Raw genomic sequence first — 20,825 nt, 5'->3', positions numbered from 1 at the left:
TATGTCAATAAAAATAAGAATGAGGCCAATCACAGTCTTTCTTTTTAAGGGATTTATGGTTCTTGTGCAGACCACCAAATACTTTGTAAGACTTCCTTGGGTCTATACTTGTCATATGTCATAATCACAGCTAGCCCAGTTTCACCCCCAAATTTCACTGCTGTCTGGCAAGGAGATTCTGTTACTGAAATAAGCAGTTGAGGATGGTGTTTGCAACACAGTTAAAGCCTTGAGAAATTTCTACTACTTGAGTACAATCCAGATAATATATTCGGTTCTCTCCACCTATCATGTCAGAAAACAGTGAGTAAATGAGTAAGTGATAGGAGACAAGCCTTGAGAAGCTTTCTCGTGGAGAAAACAGGGCCCGAGTATCAGAGAAGTTACGTTAAAAACAGAATTAGGTTCTGACCTTTGCTCTTTGATCCTTTTATGAAATTATGGATTTCAAATAATCAGTGCTGACATAATAACCAGTGCCATTTATTAAGGGCCTCAAGCAGTGTGTGAAAGATATTACAGTTAATTCTCTAACAGCCCTTGGTCAGCATCCCCGTGTCACAGACAGTGAAACGGATGCATAGCGAAAAAGATGGGATTTGAATGTGATGCTTTTTGTTTTTCGTTTTGTTTTGTTTTGTTTTGTTTTGTTTTGTTTTGTTTTGGGCAGTGGATATCTTAATGCAGTCCTTCAGTTACAGTTACATGAGGTTAAAATGATCAAAAACGATCATTTTAGTCTTTGATAATAATTAGTTGAGATTTATTATTTTTTACAACTATTCCCATCAGTGTTTTGAGCAGTAGGGCACTTTGTTAAAAGGTGTTGTTTTCTTTATCCACTTTTGTAATGTCAATAGCTAACATGTGTGCACTGTGACAGGCAGTGTGTTCAATGGTTGGCACTAATTACTGCATTTAATCCTCACCGTAAGTCTATTGAGGGGAGGAAAAAAAACAAAAAGAAGAAAAACAACACCAAAACGCAACCAAACTCACAAAGCCATTTTTTCCAACGAGGGACCTGAAGCACGGGAAGGTGAAGTGACCTGTCTAAGAAACACACACGGCTAATAAGGGACATAACCGAAATTTGCATTCCCATTAGTACAGGCCCCAACTTCATTCACTGAATTATCATATCTATGAATCAATAAGACCTTCTTGTCATAGAATCACAGACTTTAGAGCAGGAAGACATCTTAAGGAGATTCTATAGACAAAGGAACAGGAAGCCCAGAGAGGTCCATGACTGGCCCTGAGTCACACAGCAAAGGAGTCAGAGAGTCAAGGCGACAAGGTGAAGCCCCCATTCTCTCTCACCTTTCGGACAGCTCTTAGCTCCTCTCTGCAGCATGCTTTTATGACCTCATTCCCCAAGGGGTCACCCCATCTGTGACCTGGACTCCGTGCTCAAAATCCCTAGGTGGGAGCACACTAAAAGGAAAACTAGAAATAGGTCTAGACTTCAGAGCACTCTGCCTAGAGCAGCCCTGAGTTGTTAATAATTGAAGCCTCACAACCACATTTGGAATTTTGCATTGCCTGCGTCACTTGGTGCCCACTCGGGCATTTCTCCAAGTGAAAAAGTACAGCAATAAATGCAGTTTGACCTTTCTGCTCAGTCCCCTTGGCTGTACTTAGGGACATCTCTGTCTCCCTTAGAGGTTGCTAGAATTGGCTGGAGAACAGTCCTTGACTCAAATAACTGAAAAATATACTTAACACTGCATTGATTTTCCATATAATTTTATAAGCACAAACATTCTCTTTCATTTCCTGACAAACAACTATATTCCCCAAAGTGTCCAATAAAAATCAGTAATTTGCACATCACTGTCTTTGTCAGTGCCTGTTGTCTGAAGGTAATCACCACGGCCAAGGTCTTTCTCCTGCTGTGTCCACCATCTTCCACCCCCGCTCCCCAAACAAGCCACAAAGGTGAGTCAGGAGTGGGAGTAGGAAATAGTTATGTAGACCTCCCTGACTCTGTTCAAAGACCTTTATGGAAAAACACCTACTTTTCAAACCATCTCTTGTGGACAAAAGAAACCAGACGTAGAGATGAAAGGTGTCACACTAAACACTGAAATGCTGCCTCCTCCCGTCTTGAGACCTTGAGACTGTACCCTGCACAGGTCCCCTCCACAGCCTCTCAGCTGACAGTGAGCTAGGACATCTCCTCCCCTGCCTATACCGGTGTTGGGATGAGTAATTCAGTGACTGGCAAATATCTGGGGCCAAACGGGCACCCTGACCTCAGTGCCAGGTATTACTCCAAGGTTGCATCATAAGACAAGCCCTGACAAGAGTGAAAATTGAAAGTGGGAAGGAATCTTTAATGTTGCGTCCCCTCCTTCTGGCTTTGGAACACCGGGGGATCCACTTTACATGCCATTCCTAATTTCCAGGACAGCCTTTCCTCACAACCAGCCTCTCCTCTCTTTGAACCAGCGACCCAGCCTGAATGTAGCAGCAAAGAAACAAAGAGGAAGGTAGGTGTTGATTCTCACCCAGAAGTCCTGTCTCCTCAGAATCCTTTTCAAGCGCAATTCTCTGGAGATAGGGCACTGGGGGTTGCCAAGGGGACCTGAAATACCGGTTTGCCACAATCCTGAACAAATCAGCTCCCAGGGCAGAGAGGGGAGAAGGTGTCAATCACTCAAAACCTTCCGTGGCTCAGATTCTGAAGTGGGGGAAGAAAAAAAAGCAAAGAAAAGCATCTCTCAGAGATGTACAGGCAAAACATACTAAACTAAGGCTCTTTCAGCCTGGATGGAGCCAGGACCTCTGGGCTGCTTGTGTCAGGAAGTGTGTATTCTTGCTCAGTGTTCAGGTGTTTAAAAAAAATTTTTTCCCTCCCTCTTTCCCTGAGCCCTGGCACTGGGGAGTGTGGAATGGCTCAACCTGTTGTAATCAAACATGTGAGTTGCTGCTTGTTGCAAAGATATTGCAGCAACCTGTTCATTAAAGGAGCCTCTTCTTGGATGCTAAGAATTCATTTCCTTGTCTTTGGTTGCCTGCTTGTGCAGGGCTAGGCATAGAACGGGTGCTAGATTGGAGTATGGGGAGCAGGGCAAAGGGAACAGGGGGCTGAAGGGGACGGGCCATGACGACACTCCCTGCAGCAGGAAAGAAGGGTTCCCACTTGCTGGAGCCAGTGGGCTTCTGATGACCACCTTGGTGTCCAGTTCTTAGGGGGTTTGGCAGGTGCTACAGGGCCTCCCAGCAAAGGTATTCTCGATGCACCGTTGGGCTGTAACCCTTAATTCCACCCTTAGACCATTAGCCGCAATTTAAATGCTGCCTCCTGGAATCTCAACTGGCCCCCTGAACCTTACGTTTTCTGATCAGGGGCACATTCAAAGGGGTGCGGTAGTTCTGGGAGGAAATAGGGAAGGCATTCATTTACCCATGTGTTGGCTCATTCATTCATTCATTCATTCATTCCTGCATGCATGCATTCATGAGTTCATTCATATATTCATTCATTCATTCATTAATCCTTGCATTAATTCATTTATGTATTAATTTATTCAATCTCATATGTTCATTTGTGTATTTAATAGTCCTTCATTCATGTATGAGTTCATTGACTCAAATCGCACATTCACTGACATGTTCATTCATTCACCTGTTAATCCATTCATGCAATCCACGCACTTCATAAATGCACATACATTCATTTTTACGTATGTGCAGCATTCACTTTTTCTTACATGTATTTGTTCCTACACCTACCCATCCATTCATTCCATCTTTTCCAAATGCATTTATTCATAGATATGTTGTCCATTAATTTATATGTTCATTTATTTATGCACTCATTTATTCAACTTCATCCACTGAGCATACACCCCAGGTGCCTACTACATGCTTGGCATTGTGGGGCTCATGAGAGAAAAAGAAGAAAGATTCAGGCACGCCTCTTGGCTTCAGAGAATTAGGAAGAGGAGACATGGCTACAAGGAACCATAACACAAAGGAGAAAGTGATGGGTGCTAAAAGAGAGGGACTGAGGAAGGTCAAGAAGAGAAACGGTAGGGAGACCAGAGGGGCCCTGCGGGTAGGGGCCGCTGGGGACACTGGGAAGAGTGCTGGACTTAGATTCAGTCTCATGGACTTGGCCTTGATTCGTCCTCTGCCACTTAGTGTAGCTTTGCCCTAGTTAATTCACTTCTCTGAATCTCAGTTTCTTACCTATAAAATACTAAATGAGGTAGGTTATTGATGTCAAGTGCCTCACAGATTTTTTAAAAAAGTGTTCAGTAAATATTCATTTTCTTTCACTTTCTCCTGTATATTTCTTTTCCAAACGTGTGTCAGCCAAGTTTATTTTGACCTTCTCTGGGGGAAGAGGAGAGGGGAGAGTGGGAGAAGCTGAAGAGCTGGTCTGAGGAGCTTGCGAGAGCCAGAAGTTAATCCTGAGAGGTTTTCTAGACCTAGCCTAGGGCCCCTGAGAAAGGCTGAGTAAAACTGTCAAATATTCTTTCATATGTAAAACCTGCCCAGTGAATTGGCCAAAGGAATCTATTAACATAGGATTTGCACAAATCCTCTTCAGTGGGTGAAAGGGGCTGGAGGACTGTATTAATAACAGAGCTGGGGGGAGTGTGATTCCTGGGGTGCTGGCCATACAGTCTCTGCTGGTCTGTGGCCCGGGGTGGAGGTGGGGGGAGGGCAAGCCACTCTCCTGTCCAGACCTAATGTAGACGCTGCATGTAACTTATCTCCCTTGTTTATCAGAGGGGCCTCATGAGCCACGTATTATTATAAATGAGGAAACTAAGAGGGTCAGCAGTTCACTCAAGGTTACACAATTAATAAGTGATAGAAGCAGAACCTAAAGGTAGGTCCATCTAATCCCAAATCTCTGCTTTTATCTACTGTGCTGTCCCATGATGGTTTCCACCCTCTGTGGCCATTTTTTAAGGCTCATCTAATTGGGGTTTAAATGGCCACTGTCTGAAGATTTCTTACTATCTTTTCTCACTGAACCTTGAAACGTGAACAGAGGTAAGCCAAATCTTCAAGGGAATAAATGACCATTTTTATTTTAGAATCATAGACAATGCATGTATACAGTACACATTATTTTCATTTTTGTGTTAAAATATTTTTTAGTGGGAGGGCATAAAACTATAACACTAAACACAAAGGGCTTCATGGTATCCCATTATGTTCCAAGATGCGGGACCCCAGTCTGTGGCTGTGTTGGCAGCTCTGATTTCATAGCCCGGGCTTGCAGGGAGACATGAAGAATGTGGCAGGTTCAGGGATGCTATTCCAGATATGTGACCACAGGTGTGGCAGGGGAACAGAGCCATCAGAACCCTGGCCCAGAATCAGGGGAGGGCCAGTAGGGCTCTGACTGCGTCGTTCCCCTCCCCACAATTCATATGTTGGAGTCCTAAGCCCCAGTACTTCAGAATGTGACTGTATTTGGAGATAGGGCCATTAAAAGGTCATTTATCTAAAATGCATCCTGATCCGGTCTACCTGGTGTCTTTATAAAGATATGATATTAGAATATACAAGGAGACACCAGGGACGCACCCGGAGAGAAGACCTTGTGAAGGGACAGCAAGAGGGTGGCCAGCTGCAAGCCAAGGACGTATCCAGCCCTTTGGAGGCTTTGGTCTTACACTTTTAACCTGCAGAACTATGAGAAAACAATCTCCTGTTGTTTAAGCCACTCAGGCTGTGGTATTTATTATGGCAGACCTAGCAAACCAGGACAGCCAGGGAGCATCTTAGGGGCCTGGGGTAGTTGGGGGAAGGGACTCGTGGGGATTAGGGACCTTGGCTGTTCTCAACAAATAGGAAAGCACTTCAGTATTTCCACAACCACTGCAACCATCCTGAGGCACACCCCCTGAATCCATCTGGGACAGTGTGACATAAATCAGGAGAGGCTTAGATGGGGAGACCCAGATTGTCAGTCAGAAGACACATTCTGAGGTGTCTGGAGACCCAGTGTTGCACTGTGAACTGTGCGTACTGGCTTCCCCAGAGGCTTCCCGAGGGCTCTGATTTCATGTGTGAAGGGGAGTTCCTGGCAAAGCACATGTGTCTGGTTTTATTCCCTTGGACAGTACACTAAAGCTACAGGAGGAGTTTTTAGAAAGGCATACTCTGATGAAAACAGGGAGAATGGGAAAGATAATAGCATTTAAGCAGCTGGAAAGCAGGCGACAATGAACTGGAGAAAGCCAGACTCTGAGTCAGTGATGGGGAACGGCTGGAGGATGCTTTCTGGGCTCCCAGCCATGCCTGAGAGCCTCACTGGGGACTGTGATGCTGCTGCTTGGGGGCTGGAGTTTCCACAGGTTCATTCACCTACTTGCCAGGGAACAACCATCTATCGGATACACTTTGGCCAATGCTTGCTGGACTGGGCTCTTGCCGCTCTTCAGGATTATTCTCTACACGTAGGTCTCACCAGCCTTTATTCTGCATCGTCCAAGTCTCTTCCTTTACCCCATGACCCAAGGTGCCGGCAGGTGGGTGAGTAGTTAATAGCCTAGCCCAGGATGTTTCATGCCTTTCTTTACATAGAACACCACTGCCTTTCAGTATCGGTAGCTCCAAAACCAGGACCTGAGGCTAAGTGGGCAAACAAAGATTCAACCTGTCTATACCTTTCCCTTTTGCACGCCTCCAAAAAAAGCATATTTGAACACTAGAGAGTGAGTGGCAATTGTTATAGGAGTAAACTTGAATCTACTCTAACTTTAAAGAGAAAATCATTAAGATGGTATCATGAACCATCATTAGTAAACAACATGCACCCTTCACTACAGATAAACAGTGTAAACAGTGTAAACCACAGTGTAAACAGTGGGCAATCACGGGTTTATTGGAAGGAGGTCACACACCTTTGCTCTTCTATTCTCCTATATTCCATGGTGTACCCAGGAAGACACCTATCATTTGGAGAGAGAGTGGGTGTTGCACAGTGGTTTTCAGAACTACCAATGGAAATCAGTTTCAGGGAACATTCATAGCACACCTGAAGTTGAGCTGCAAGATTTAAAATATTCCATCTGATTAAACCTGGGCGATGGTAACAACCAGAATTATTATTATGGATTATAGTCACCCGTAACCCATGCATCATGGGCAAGTCCCTTGCTCACTCCTCTTTTCTGTACCTGTACAATGGGATGATATTTTCCAGCACAGCCTATTCTACGAGGTAAAGGAGCTTATAACCCTGAGTGAACTCTAAAATACCTCACAAGTATTGCTGCTGAAATCCTTCTTCCTCAGTGCTGGGCAGGTTTTAAAGCATTTCATATCCGTTATGTGTTCTATCCTCCCAGCATTCCAGCCTGGGATGAAAACATCTCTGGCATTTTCTAGCAATGCCATTAGAAAGGGGCAAGTGTGATGTCGACTGAATGTCACTGGCATTTTGAATCTACCAGGCATAACTCGAGGTTTTCCAATGTACATTTTCTCATTTAAAAAATATTCTAAGCATTGATACTAAAACATGAGTTGGGTTGGTCTGTTGTCTTTGGCAGACATGGGTTCCCTACCAAGTATTGTACTTTACTCAGCTTAGTGTCCCATAGACGAATCTACCACATGGAAAGAGGAAGGGTTCAGATATGTTCCCAAATGAGTGAATGGGTTACCATTCATTCCCACACAGGGGATTGCCCTCCTGGTCAGGAAATTACTAATCACAAAGATATGGGACTGGGCTGCCTCCCAAAGTCATGAAGACAAGATAAGAAGTTCCCAGAATAAAAACTGGAATTATAATCTGGGAAGGGAATAGATTAAAATACATATGTAATTTTAAAATATGAAAACATGTTGCATTTAATTAAGATCAGCAATAAACAAATGAGAAGCCATGTCTACGTTGACATTTCAGTTCTTACTGTAATTTTTAACTAACTGATATTTTTTCAATATGACTCTTAATATATTAAAGGGGCCTTTTAAAATGAAAGAAATCCTGAGAATTAGCCTTGCAACCAGGCAATAAACAGAAACACCATTTTCTACTCTAAATTTACATAATTTTTACTCAACTTAAAAAAAAAAAATCAGCTGTCACTAATTAAGTGTTCCAACTTGGAATGACTAAGAGTAGAATCAATACAGACCCGTCCCCTACACAGCTGGCCACTAGTGGGCCTTTTCATCTGACTGACATTAGTGACTATATGAGGTCTGACAATTAAGTTCCCAAACTTATTGCAAGGATGTTGCAAACTTTTTTTTTTATTAATATCAGAGGGATTATTTATTATGAATTTGTATCAACTGGACAAACAGTTAATCGAGTTTATTATCTAGAAGTGCTGAAAAGGCTGTGTGAAAAAGTTAGATGACCTGAACTTTTCGCCAACAATTCCTGGCTCTTACATCACGACAAAGCACCTGCTCACACAGCACTGTCTGTGAGGGAGTTTTTAGCCAGTAAACAAATAACTATATTGGAACACCCTCCCTACTCACCTGATCTGACCCCCCAATGACATCTTTCTTTACCTGAAGATGCAGGAAATATTGAAAGGAAGACATTTTGATGACATTCAGGACATCAAGGGTAATACAACAACAGCTCTGATGGCCATTCCAGAAAAAGAGTTCCAATATTGCTTTGAAGTGTGGACTAGGCACTAGCATTGGTGCATAGCTTCCCAAGGGGAGTACTTTGAAGGTGACCATAGTTATATTCAGCAATGCGGTTATGTAGGACTTTTTATAGGTTGAGTTCATGAATGCAATTGTCAGACCTGGTATATAGCAAGCAAGAGAAACATTTCACTAAGGCCTAGAGGCTAAAAGTAATTGTGCCTGTTGGTTAGAAATGCAAATCAAGAATCATTTATTTTTCCACCATGTAAAGCCTTCTCTGGACTAGATATTTTTCATATTAAACAGCAAAGACTATAATGGACATAATTCAACATTATGGGCGATGAGGAATCACTCATTTAACCACAGTTATTGTAGAATCTGCTTGATGTTGATGAAACAAAATTGGACAAACTCTGACCTCAAGGTGCTCACAGCCAAATAGTAAGAACAGATCTGGAAATCAAAGTACAACAAAGTCTCTTTGACTAATCACCAAAAAGCAACCAGCACAGCCAGCTTTATTTCTGAAACACGAAAATAAAGGATTACTTCTATTAAAATAGGGGGTGGGGGGAGAATAAAATGCTGAAAAGCTTAGAGGAAGAAGAGAGCAGTTGAGTTTCTTAGATAAAAGTTGTTGTAACTCATTTGAACCTGGTGTTTGATAGAAGTCATATCTAATTCTCATTGTTGCTAAAGAGGTCGTTCCTAAATGAAAACGGAGTCATGTTGCTCTTCCTTTTTTTTTTTTTTTAATTTTTATTGGGGAATATTGGGAAACAGTGTGTTTCTCCAGGGCCCATCAGCTCCAAGTCATTGTCCCTAAATCTAGTTGTGGAAGGTGCAGCTCAGCTCCAAGTCCAGTTGCCGTTTTCAATCTTAGTTGCCGGGGGCACAGCCCACCATCCCATGCAGGAATTGAACCTGCAACCTTGTTGTTGAGAGCTCATGCTCTAACCAACTGAGCCATTCGGCTGCCCCTCCAGAAGCTCAGCAGCAGCTTGTTGTCTTCAATCTATCTGTGGAGGGCGCAGCTCACCAGCCCATGTAGAAATGGAACCAGCAACCCTGTTGTTCAGAGCTCGCGCTCTAAGCGCTCTAACCAACAGAGTCATCTGGCCGCCCCCCTCTTCCTCTTAAAATGCTACAATGTTTAACGTCCATGTTCCTGATTAGACTCCCAGTCCAACAGGGCAGAGACTGGATTTGTTTTGCTCACCTCATACTCTGTTCTGAGCAAAGTAAGAACTCACATTTATTTGTTGAAAAAAATGAATGCAGCAGACAACTGGAGACACCAGTTGATGTCTGTCAAATTTCAAAGATGTTCTCTTGCTTTTCTTTTTAAATCATTGTGTTCTGCTGGTTATGGTTTGTAAAAGTTTCACAAACCGAACAGCATGGAGTTAAGAGCATGAACTTTGGACCCCGGGAAATCCAGTTTAAAGTCCTTACTTCCCTTTTTCCTAGTTGTATGACCTTGACCACATAATTTAGCCTCTCTCAATTTCAGTTTCCTCATCTATAAAACAGTAATAGTGTCTATTTAGAAGGGTAGCTATTCAGGATTATACATTTATAAAAAATGATCAACAGACCCCTATCGTGTATTAATTGTTCAGCATATGTGGACATTATTCTTGTAATTCTCCTCCAAGTTAAAGACAAATTCCAAAGTTTTTACCATTGCTCAAATCTTTGGGGGGTGTAGGGGTTCAGAACAATATGTGCTTCTGTAGTATGCAGATTGTTTTGAGCTAAAGGCAATTTTAGCCTCAAGAGAAATTTCTGCCCTTCCCTTTAACTACCCAGCAGAACCTGAATTAGGTGCCTGGTCCATAATAAGAGATTATCAACCATAAACTTTTTGACCCACCAATATGGCAGAGCAAACTTTTATTTACTGAATATCTGCTCTTCCTATGCTCCTGCAATGACCCTTTGAAGCCCCTAAGGTGCATTACTCACCCCTATCTCAGAATGTCTTATATACCCATATTCCTTTTCTACCTCTGAACCTCGCATGCATGTGGGGTCTCTGTCTCATGTATGCGGGATTTCCATTCATGTGTATGTATTAAATTTGGTTGTTTTCTCTTGCTAATTTGCCTCGCATCTGTCTGATTATTAGACCATCCAGAAGAAGCTTGAGGGTAGAGGAAAGTTTGTTCCTCTCACGCAGGGGTTTCTTCTTAGGAAACAGCATTCAGGGGGCCCATTTGTAAGCCTCTCACAGGAACCTTTGGATCTGCTCCTCTTCTTCCATCACAATCTCAGGAAGAATTCACTGTCTCTAACTTGGCCACTCAGCACGTTCACCAGATTTGGCTCAAAATGATTCAGAATTATTTCCAAATTTCAATAGAAAAGGCCAAAGATTTGTTTGCCCTCATAGAGAAGCCTAGAACCAACATTGTTTCATTGACAACTTGGGGAGGGAAAAGAGAAGGGAGAATTTTCTAGAAGGGAGTTCTCCTCATCACTGGCTAAAAGGGAATGCCCTTTAATTTAATCCTTTGCCTACTGTAGACAAGTTAGTGTGTGTGTGTATGTATGTGTATTTTATTCTATTTGTTTGATCTTATAATTTCTGCAGGGGAAAAAAGTGATGGTAGTGAAGGATGTTGGAAGATTAGAAACAGAAAAGACACTCTTTCTGATATTTGACATTTTATATTTGAATTTAGAAATCAGATTTGGGAGAGTGGGGATACACCAATAACTAGGGCACAGAGCAAGAAATAGTCCTGTTTACCCTAGTCTGAGACAGGGTCACCAGCGATCTTAATAGTCTGATTTTGTAGTTTTGAAGCAGCCTTTTAATTAGACATGGTCTGTATGTATGTGTCGCACTGGAAAGAAAGCTGGAAGGGGGCTGGGAAGCCAGAATGTCCCAGCCGGTGTCTGCCCTCCTGTGGTGTTGTCTTTGAGCATGAGTTTCCCTTTTTGTATGTCAGATGAGTTATACATGTAAAATAACGAGGTCCTTCAGACCCATTCTTTTTGCTACCAAGGACCCTCTTTTCATTATTTTCCCCATAGGACCCTGTTTTTTACGAGAATTTGCCTACTAAACAAACAAGATTGGGAAGTTTGTTAATAATGAGCTTGCACAAGGGGTACTGGAGGCAGGCAAATTAACTGGGAGGCAAATTAGCCTTTGGAGGGCAATTCTGTCCCAATAACAGAGATAATCCCAACAATAATTCCAATTGTATTAACTGCAATCATTTATTAGGAGCTTACTATATGCCAGACACTCTATACCGATGATTTGTTTTAACCCTTACCACAAAGGAGGGGGGAGGTACCATCATGTCTCCATTTTACAGGTGAGGAAACTGAGGCTTGGAGAGGTTCAGTAGCTTGTCTGAGGTTACACAGTTAGTCGAGGTTAGAGGAGGGGCTCAACTCAGGTCTCTCTAACTCCACGGTCCAAGCCCTTAGCCACTAGACTCCACTGCCTCTCAGTTCCAATTAAATAATGTTGCTTGTGTAGGGCTTACATTCTATAATCAAGAAACATGTGGGAAGCTACATAGTTTTCTTTGTTGCTGAAAGTCCCCTAAAGTCATAGGTGTGGCAAGACGCTCACACTACAACTGAGACCAAATATAGAAGAAGTGTCATGTACCCACTCAGGTCTGCTCCGGACACGCTTTGTTGGCAGAAAAGTGGAAAGAATTGCTACCCCATTTAAAAATCTTTATATTATTTTTAATCTCTTTTTTCCTCCTTTTCTTATTGATTTTGTTGAAATTCCTCATATTAGTTTCCTATTGTTGCTGTAACAAATTACCACGAACTTAATGGCATAAAGTAAAAATTCATCTTACAGTTTTGGAGATCAGAAATCCAGAATGGGTCTCATTTGTCTAAAAACAAGAGGCTGACAGGGCTGTGTTACATCTGAAAGCTCCAGGGGAGAATCCACTCCCTTGTATTTCTCAGCTTCCAGAGGCTGCCTGCATTCCTTGGCTCGTGGCTCCTACCATCTTCGAGGCCAGTGAATCACATCACTCAGACCTGGGCTCCCACCTCCCAGCTCCTTCCCTGACTCTCCTGCCTCCTTCTTTCATCTCTGGTCCAGGTGGGCTTTTATCAGGCCCACCTGGACCATCCAGGATAAAGTTCCCACCTCAAGGTCTTTAACTTAATCACAGTTACAGTCTCTCTTTTACTATGTAACGTAAAACATTCACAGGTCTGGGTACTAAGACGTGGACATCTTTGGGGACATGTTTTTGCCTACCACTCTGCTTAAATGCACATACCCTGAAATGCCATCGCATTAAAGGTATGTGACATGTAAAGGCTCCTAAGAACCCACGTGCTCCTTGAGGGTGGGGTCCCAGCACCCAACACAGTGTTTACAGAAAGTGCTCAATAAATGTTTGTTGCATAAATACATGAATGAATGAACAGAATAGATACATCCAGTAATAGTCTCTCCGATGCCCCTTTTTCTATATGTTTTTTCTTTTGTTTGATATGACCTTTCTTTTCATGCTTTCAAGAAAATTGAAAACTACAGAGAATAACATAACAAGTGCCCACTAACATACCCCCCAACGTTGCTAATGTTAACATTATGTTTTATAGACACACTCTTCTTCAGAAAACGATATACTTCTTGTGTGACTGTGTGCAAATCTTGCTGACCCGAGAGCCATTTTGACTTGACCCTGCACAGTTTGGGGTTGTTGTGTCAGAGGTTAAAAAGGTTCTCTTCCTTTCTTTGTTACTGCTAAAGCTCTGTGAGAAAGGGTGACCAATACTGCCAGTTCCAAAGCGAGAGCCACAAAGGTGAGATTGGTCAGATGTGTGTTCACAGACCCCCACCTTTAAGGAATCATAGTGGCCTAGGGCAATATAGAGAGAATTTCTGGAGGGAGCCTTCAGTGAGCTCTGAGCTCCAGCCTTGTCCTTCTCTCCATGTGCCTAGGGGGAGGGCATCCACGGGACCACTCAGAGAACTTCATATGTCTCTGTGGAGCTTGGGGGACACTTTGCCCTGATGTCCAACTCACACCCCATAAGTCGAAAGGGCAAGAGATCATGGCTGACTACTGCACAGATAGGTGAGCAAAGAGAGGTGCTGCACCAAGGATGGCTGGATTCCCAGAATTTCTTAGCACTATGTGTGGGCTACCTGAGACAGAACAGGCCCAAGTTGGGTCCACACGCTGACAACGTGGGTTACCATGAGGGGCCAAGGGCAGAGAGAAGGAAGCTAGAAGTGACACTTAGGGACTGAGACAGGGGTCATAAATGATCAGACAGAGAAGGCTTTGCCTGTCTTAAGATCATTGCAGACAACCCTCTCCAGCACTGAGGTCTCAGAAGCAGTCAAGAAGCACTTCTCCCTGTGAGAGAAGTGTGGCCACACCTTCAGAGCCTGCAAGGGAACCAGTCCAGCAAGGAATGCGGGCCCATTCACTCTCCTTCCTTCTCTGCTCCAACCCCAACTGCACCATCTTTCTCCAGGGGTCACCCTGAAGCTGGCCCGAGCCAGGGGATGGGAGAAGCATCACTTTAAATGAACTTGGAGTTATGACTGTTACATAGGCTCCTTATAATAATGACTGAACTGAGCATTTTTCTGTGTGTCACAGAAGTGACTGGAGGCCATTTTGTACCCCAGTGACCTTAGATTTTGTGTGAGGGTAGCTCTAAGCTCACACAGCAGGTTGCAAAAAGTTGTCTTTGGAATACCCACAGGCATCCTGCTCAGACAACACAATGTTAGGACCTCATTCTGAGTCTCAGAAAGGAGCCTTCCTTCATCTTCAAGTTCTTGGTGGGCTGGGGGGTAGGAGGGGTTCCACTCTGCCCCCTCCAGGTATGCCCTCAGGATCCCCAGAAGTAGTTTGGGTCTTTGGGGTTTTCTTCCTTGCTGCGTCTGTAGCTTAAGAACCCCTCCACTCTTTGTGTTTGGTTTTTGGTCTCAACCTCCTTTGCTTTCACTTCATCTGAAGGAGTAGCAAAAATGCAAGCATCAGAGGGAACTGGAGGGGTGAGGAGGCTTAGGCGTGTCGGGAAAGGAAGTTTTCCTGGCTGGATACTGGTGAGTCTGGGAAGGCCTTGAAAGCACTCATCATTCATGAGTTTTCAACACGGCGGTGTCTGGAAGCCGTCTGAGAGCTGTCCTGATTGCCGTTTCAAATAAGCTGAAGATGAAAGGGCCTAAATACTTGAAGGAAAAGAAAAGTAGGCTCACTGCCTTCCCCAGGGACAAGGGCTCTCTGTGAGGCAGGTGGACATGCCTTTGGTGGGAGAAGTTAGGGAATCACAATGAGCAAGAGACCAGAGGACGTTCTGAGAGTGTTGAGCCCAGTCATTGAAATAAGCAGGGCCCAGGATGTTACGACCACGTGAAGGCCACATGGCTAGTGAGAGGCAGAACTAGTGTTTGAATCCAGGTCTGTCTGGCAGCAGAGCTTGTCGCCTTTCCCTTAAGCCCTGTTCCTCCCGTCACAGGATTGGAAGGGAACTCCCTGGATAGCAAAACTAATCCTTTCTTTCAGGTGAGTGAGGAAAGAGAGGTGCAGAGAGACAAATGCTTTTACACAGGGAGTGATTGGCAGGGTTTAGAAACCAGGCCTACTGATTCTCAGGACAGGCTGTTTCCACTCCCATGTGCCAGCATGAAGCCACACCCTTCCTCAGAGCTGGTTGATGAGCTCTGGCTCCGTGGAGTGTGTGGATTTTAATACCATGAGCTTCCCTACCTCACTCCATCTCAGCCTGCCTGCTTCGATTGTCCTATAGCAATAGCTGTCTACATGGGCACTTGAACTAGATTCCATCCTCCACTTTGCAGTCAGATTTCGTGCTTCCCACCCCCTTCTTCCCCATCCTTCTTCTACGTTTGCAGTAGGTTTTATATTAAACAGTCAACACTCCAATATAGGGGGCAGGATAGGACAGTGAGAAGAGTGTGAACTTCACATCAGAGATAATACTCACATAATAATAGTAACAGCCAATATATATATATAGAACTTACCACGTGCCAGACACTGTTCTAAGTGCTTTGCATGGAGAAACTCATTTAATCCCAGAGGTGGGCTCAATTATCATCTCCCGGGAATGAGGGCTCAGAGAAGTGCTGTGTCAGGTACTGAGACAGGCACAGGGGAAATGCAGACTAACCCTGTGGGCTCCAGGAACTAATCCAGCCCAATTCAGTTCAGCCCGGCCCTTACATCCGGGCCCTGGGGCTCAAGGACAGGACTATGTCCATTAGGGAAGCATACATTTTGCTTGTTTAACAATCGACGTTAACTGTTGCATTAAATAGCCGTGCTTTAATGCCACTTTGAGAAACTCTACTTTAGAAGTTTCCTCAATCATCAGGAAACATCTCTCCTGAGAAATGACAGAAAGAAGTCCTGGCTTCCAGTTCTGATTCCACTCCTCTGGGATCTTTGGCAAGTTACTTGACCTCTCTGAGTCTCAGTTTTCTCATTTGTGCAATGGGGATAATAATAATAGTATCTATTTCATAAGGCTGATGTGAGGATTTAATGAAGTGAGATATAAAAAATGCCAGCTATGCCACTGAATACCCTGATCTTTATGGTGAAGGGAACTGTGGGTCACTTGTCTTTCTATCCAGTGCAGATGCCGTCTCTCTAATCTTCCTGCCAAGTATGGTTTGGGTCTGTGCCTTTTTACTTGGAGGGATGGGGGCACCATGCCTCGTGCACAGGTTAACTGTGGGCAACCACGAGTTCAAATGTGCTCGATCCTTTCGATGACATGCATGGAAAATCCCTAGTGAGGGTAGGAGTAATAACAGTAGGACGGTGGCAATAATAACAGTGATAGTTAACGTTGATCGAGTGACTGCTTTGTGCCATGCACACACTACATGCACTGTTTCCTTTAATTCTCACGATAACCCAAAGGGTAGGAACGAATTTATATCTACTTTTAAGATAAGGAAACTTTAGCTAAGAGAGGTTAAGACATTTGCTCAACAGGCCTCTTTCAGGGGAAAGATAAACAAAATAAATTTGCTGAAAGCCTCCAGGTCAATACATGGTAGAGAAGATTAAAACCCAGATCTACTGATTTTAGAGCTTATAATCTCAGTCTCCAACTCCCTGCACACAGAGGGGCAGGTCATGTAGATGATGCCCAGGCAGGCACGTAGGACTGTGGTAAATTGTAGATCTCTTACGCCATTTAAACGGGGTGGCTGCTTGTCAGTTTCAGCTTACCCAGTTGGGGAGGGGAGGTGGGCGGAACGCAGAGTTGTTAAATCTTCTCATTTTTCCAACAAAACCCAAGAATTTGGCTATTTTAATGTAATATCACTTTTATTTTATGATGTTACCACAAATTTTATGAAATTGTTTGTGACCTACCTAATTTCTATGTGCACAATGACACCATTTCCTGAGGGCTCTTATTCTGTCCCTTTCTCTCCCACTCAAGTTCTCAAATTGCAATGGAAGCGAGAGGGAGGGGCTGATTGCCCAGAAAGCCATGCATCCATTCTAATTGTCGGTTAGCGGACATTGGGCCTGAAGGTGGAATTTTAACCGTTACTTGTGATTGGTTGAGAGCCCTAGTGCTGGGATGTGATGTGTGGGGGACATGGGGGGATTGGAGATCTGGTGGGGGTGGCCAGTGAACGGAAGCAGCTCCTCAGTTGCACACAAGGGAATGAGGAAGGGAGGAAGGGAAGCCTAGTGGTTTGCATGATCCCAGCAGCCACCAGGGACCTGCCCCCTCCCTGCTGTAGCCTGCCAAGCTGGGAGAGCAATAACCCTTTCTCCAAAATCTCTAGGCCAAATAGATTTCACAACCTCCCAGAGAAGGACCATGTCTTGGCCCATGCCCAGCTTCCAGGCACTTTCCCTAATCCTGCTTGCTGAGCAGTTTAACCTCCTGCTCACCTCTGGATTAATTCAATTAATTGTAAATGTTTTATTTACGGATTGACTGAAACCATTCCTTACTCCACAGAAAGAATCTGAGGGGTCTGAATTTGCAAAGCGAGGACCATATACTGAAGAGCGTTCACATCACGTCATCATTTAACCCTCACAACATCCTCATTTTACATATCATCCTAGGCTGGAGGCCAGATAGGTTTTGTGACTTGCCCAGGTCACGTGGTGAGGAAATGCCAGAGGTGGAAATTCTAAACTGGCCTCCTGACTTTGATCCCAGTGCGCTGTTTCTTATGGTACGCCATTCTTAGGGAGCAAGAAATCATCATTTGGAGAAAATGAGGAGGGTAATACAATGGCCATCCCTCTACCTCCCCTCCTGTCCCACCCTCAGGACAATCAACCTCATCAGGAGCATACCCGTACCAGGAACAGAACAACAGCAACCCCAGCGGCCTGACTCTCACATCCCCCAGTTTCAAGAACTTCTTACACAGCTCTCTGAAGACTAGCTACAGAATGTCCCTGACGATACAGTTGTATCCCACACAGACTTTCCATCCTCTGCCTCATGTCTCACAAACATCACTGCTGCGTTACCAGTGGTGATTGTCGCATCTGCTGATTGTGTCGTTTCTTCATTTATCTTTTATGTCATTTTCCCCCATAATGATTCAAAGGTAAGATGGATTTTTGAGATGCTTTTAAGATATCAATGCAAAGATCTTTTTTGCTACTTATGTTTTATTTTGTCTCCACTTTCTTGGGTATTTACAGAGAAAATTCCTTTTTATCTGCTCAGATTTTTAAAAATGTATATAAATTTCTAGTATTTACATTTTCATGATACTTTCAAAATCCCTTATAAACTCATTTACAGTAGAACTGTCTTTTAAAAGGTGGATAAAGCCAGATGTTGGCACGTGGTTACTTACATATTGGTCTTTAATGAGGTTTTCAAAAGTATCCATAAATCATATATGATGTCTTTGATAGAGCTCTCAGGTAATGCCTGGCTGGTAAAACGTTGCAATCCTAGAGGTATCCTTACTATTTAATTCAAAATGTTCCTATTTTACAGCTGCGCAAACTGAGGTCTATCAAAATAAAATGACTTGTTTCAGGTTATATAGCAAGCTGTCTTGACAAAAGCTGGCTGGAACTGCCAGATTGGACTGGGTGATATTTGAGAGTCACTGCCCAGGATGGAGATGAATAGCTTCCCTTTTAGACCACTGATTGCTCTACCAGCGTGGCTTATGTGTCTCCTGAAATGTCCATCCTTGATGAGTTAGGGGCTTACTGTATATAATCTTACTTTGTTGCATAAGAATAAGATGGGGTCTAAATTTCAGCATTTTGGGAACTTGATTAGAGGTTACAAAGTCTCTGTCAACATTTTCCTCAAAAGGGTATATGTTTCTATGCCAAGAAGACTCCTCTGAGTCTCCTCTGAGTTCCCTGGTAAAAATACCTCATGAGGCAAATAGTCATTCACATACTAGTAAGTTTAATTCCTCTCTAAAGAGATAGATCTTTGATGCTAAGACTCTGCAAAATGATAGAGGTGAGAGGTAGGGGGGAGATAATGTTCTGTTCTCTCATTTCTTTGCTATGAAATCCTATTTATCTTTCAAGAGCCCACTCAAATGTCACTTCTTCCAGAAAGCTTTCCTTGATTTCTCTTGGTAGAGAGATTGCTCCCTTCTCATTGCTTCAATAAATAATATCTTTTCTCATGTTTTAGCCCAATACTTCCAATAATCTCTTCCATACATTTAGTTATTTTGTGTTCATTTTATATTCCTTGTATTCCTCTCTTACCTGGGAGTCTCTCAAGGGCAGGGGATACTTTTATTTCCTTATCCCTATGGATTGGATAGCTCGGAGAAGGTAAGGTTATCTTCTGGTTTCCTAATGCCCTGAAATTACTTAGAAGTCAGGAGCAAGGTGACTATGTCCAATTTGCACAGACTTCCCTAGCTTCTTAGCCATCTTCCTATAGTGAAGTTTGCACCACTTGGAACGGAGCCCTCTATCTCTCTACTCTCACAGCCTGGTGGAGAACCAGTGGTGCCCACCCACTGTGCACTGCCTGCCAACCTGCTCTGATTTCAGATAATGTAGGGTAGATGCCCAGCTATGGCACTTCCTAGCTTTGTGACCTTGAGCATGTTATATCACTTCTCTCTTCAGTTTCCTCTTTTATTAAATAGGCATAATACTTGCCTCTTATGGCTGTTGTTCTGAGGATGGGAGATAGCACATCTGCAGTACTTAACACAATGCTTTACCCATAGTAATTTCAATAAATAGTAGCAATTCTTTTTTTCAATGAGGTAAAGAGCAAAAAAAGCTTAAGGCTGAAGACAGTATCCAGCATGTCGGAAGGGCTGCAGGGGCTGTGTGTCAGTTGTCATTTTTATTCTTGTTTTAGGAAAGCAGTAAATATAGTGATAAAGAGCAAGAGCTTTGGAATCTGCTTTGGGTCAAATCCCTGCTCTGCTAATTGCTAGCTAACGCATCTTGGGAAAAATTACTTAATATGTCTAAGATCAGATTTCTTATCCTAAAATGGGGGAAAATGCTGCCTTATAGCATTACTGCAGTGATTTAAGAAAAAAAAAATGTCTTTCAAAAGCTGTGGCAGATTATAGTTACCAAAGATGGCTACAATAATCTCTCATTCAACATGATCTTGTAGAATCTTACCACACAAGGGTAGTGGAACCGCCACGCTTTCCCACCCCCACCCCTTCAAGAGCCAGAGTCTAGCTTCCCTCTCCTTGAATCTAGGTTGTCACATGAGAAGTCCACTGTGGGTTGAGGAATGGCCACGTGAATGGACTACATGGAACTGTTCTGCCAATGGTCCCAGCTGAGGCCCCAGCCGACAGCCAGCACCCGCTGCATAGATGTGGAATGAAGATGCTTCCAGATGCTTCCAGCCTTTCAGCCTTACCAGCTGAGGCCCCAGACATCGTGATGGTGGAGGAGAGACAAGCTGTTCCAGCTTGACTTACAGAAACTGAGTGGTTTTAAGCTGTGAATTTTGGAGTAATTTGTTACATTGGCAATAGCTGTGGGAACAGGATTCCAATAAAAGTGCTAGTACATAGTAAAGACTGGATACGAGAAAGTAACAGTATTTGTCATTGGAATAATTATTATGATTATGACCATCTCTGTGGGTATGTCCACCCAGCTATGATGTCCACCAGCTGCCAGGAGGGACTCCGCCCCTTGGGCTTCTACCTCTCAGCCAATGAGAATCCAGCCTGTAAGCCCTGCCACACCCTCCCCATGGTTGGGGCA

At 43.5% G+C, this 20,825-nt stretch overlaps 1 protein-coding gene and 1 long non-coding RNA gene across 2 annotated transcripts in view; one reads left to right on the top strand and one right to left on the bottom strand.

Annotated features, from left to right (window-relative positions):
- The window catches only part of TENM4 (teneurin transmembrane protein 4), a 972,743-nt gene that overhangs the window by 748,646 nt on the left and 203,272 nt on the right, over positions 1–20,825 (bottom strand). The window lies entirely within an intron of this gene.
- The window catches only part of LOC141572436 (uncharacterized), a 72,252-nt gene continuing 53,759 nt past the window's right edge, over positions 2,333–20,825 (top strand). The window contains exon 1 of the long non-coding RNA XR_012497797.1: positions 2,333–2,495. This is a non-coding gene — a long non-coding RNA (uncharacterized LOC141572436). The remainder of the gene's footprint in view (positions 2,496–20,825) is intronic.

This window comes from Rhinolophus sinicus, linkage group LG06, assembly GCF_036562045.2.
Source record: "Rhinolophus sinicus isolate RSC01 linkage group LG06, ASM3656204v1, whole genome shotgun sequence".
In the NCBI taxonomy this organism is placed as follows: Eukaryota; Metazoa; Chordata; class Mammalia; order Chiroptera; family Rhinolophidae; genus Rhinolophus; species Rhinolophus sinicus.
Note: the sequence above shows the minus strand (reverse complement) of the source record. Positions and strands in the feature narration are given on the sequence as shown.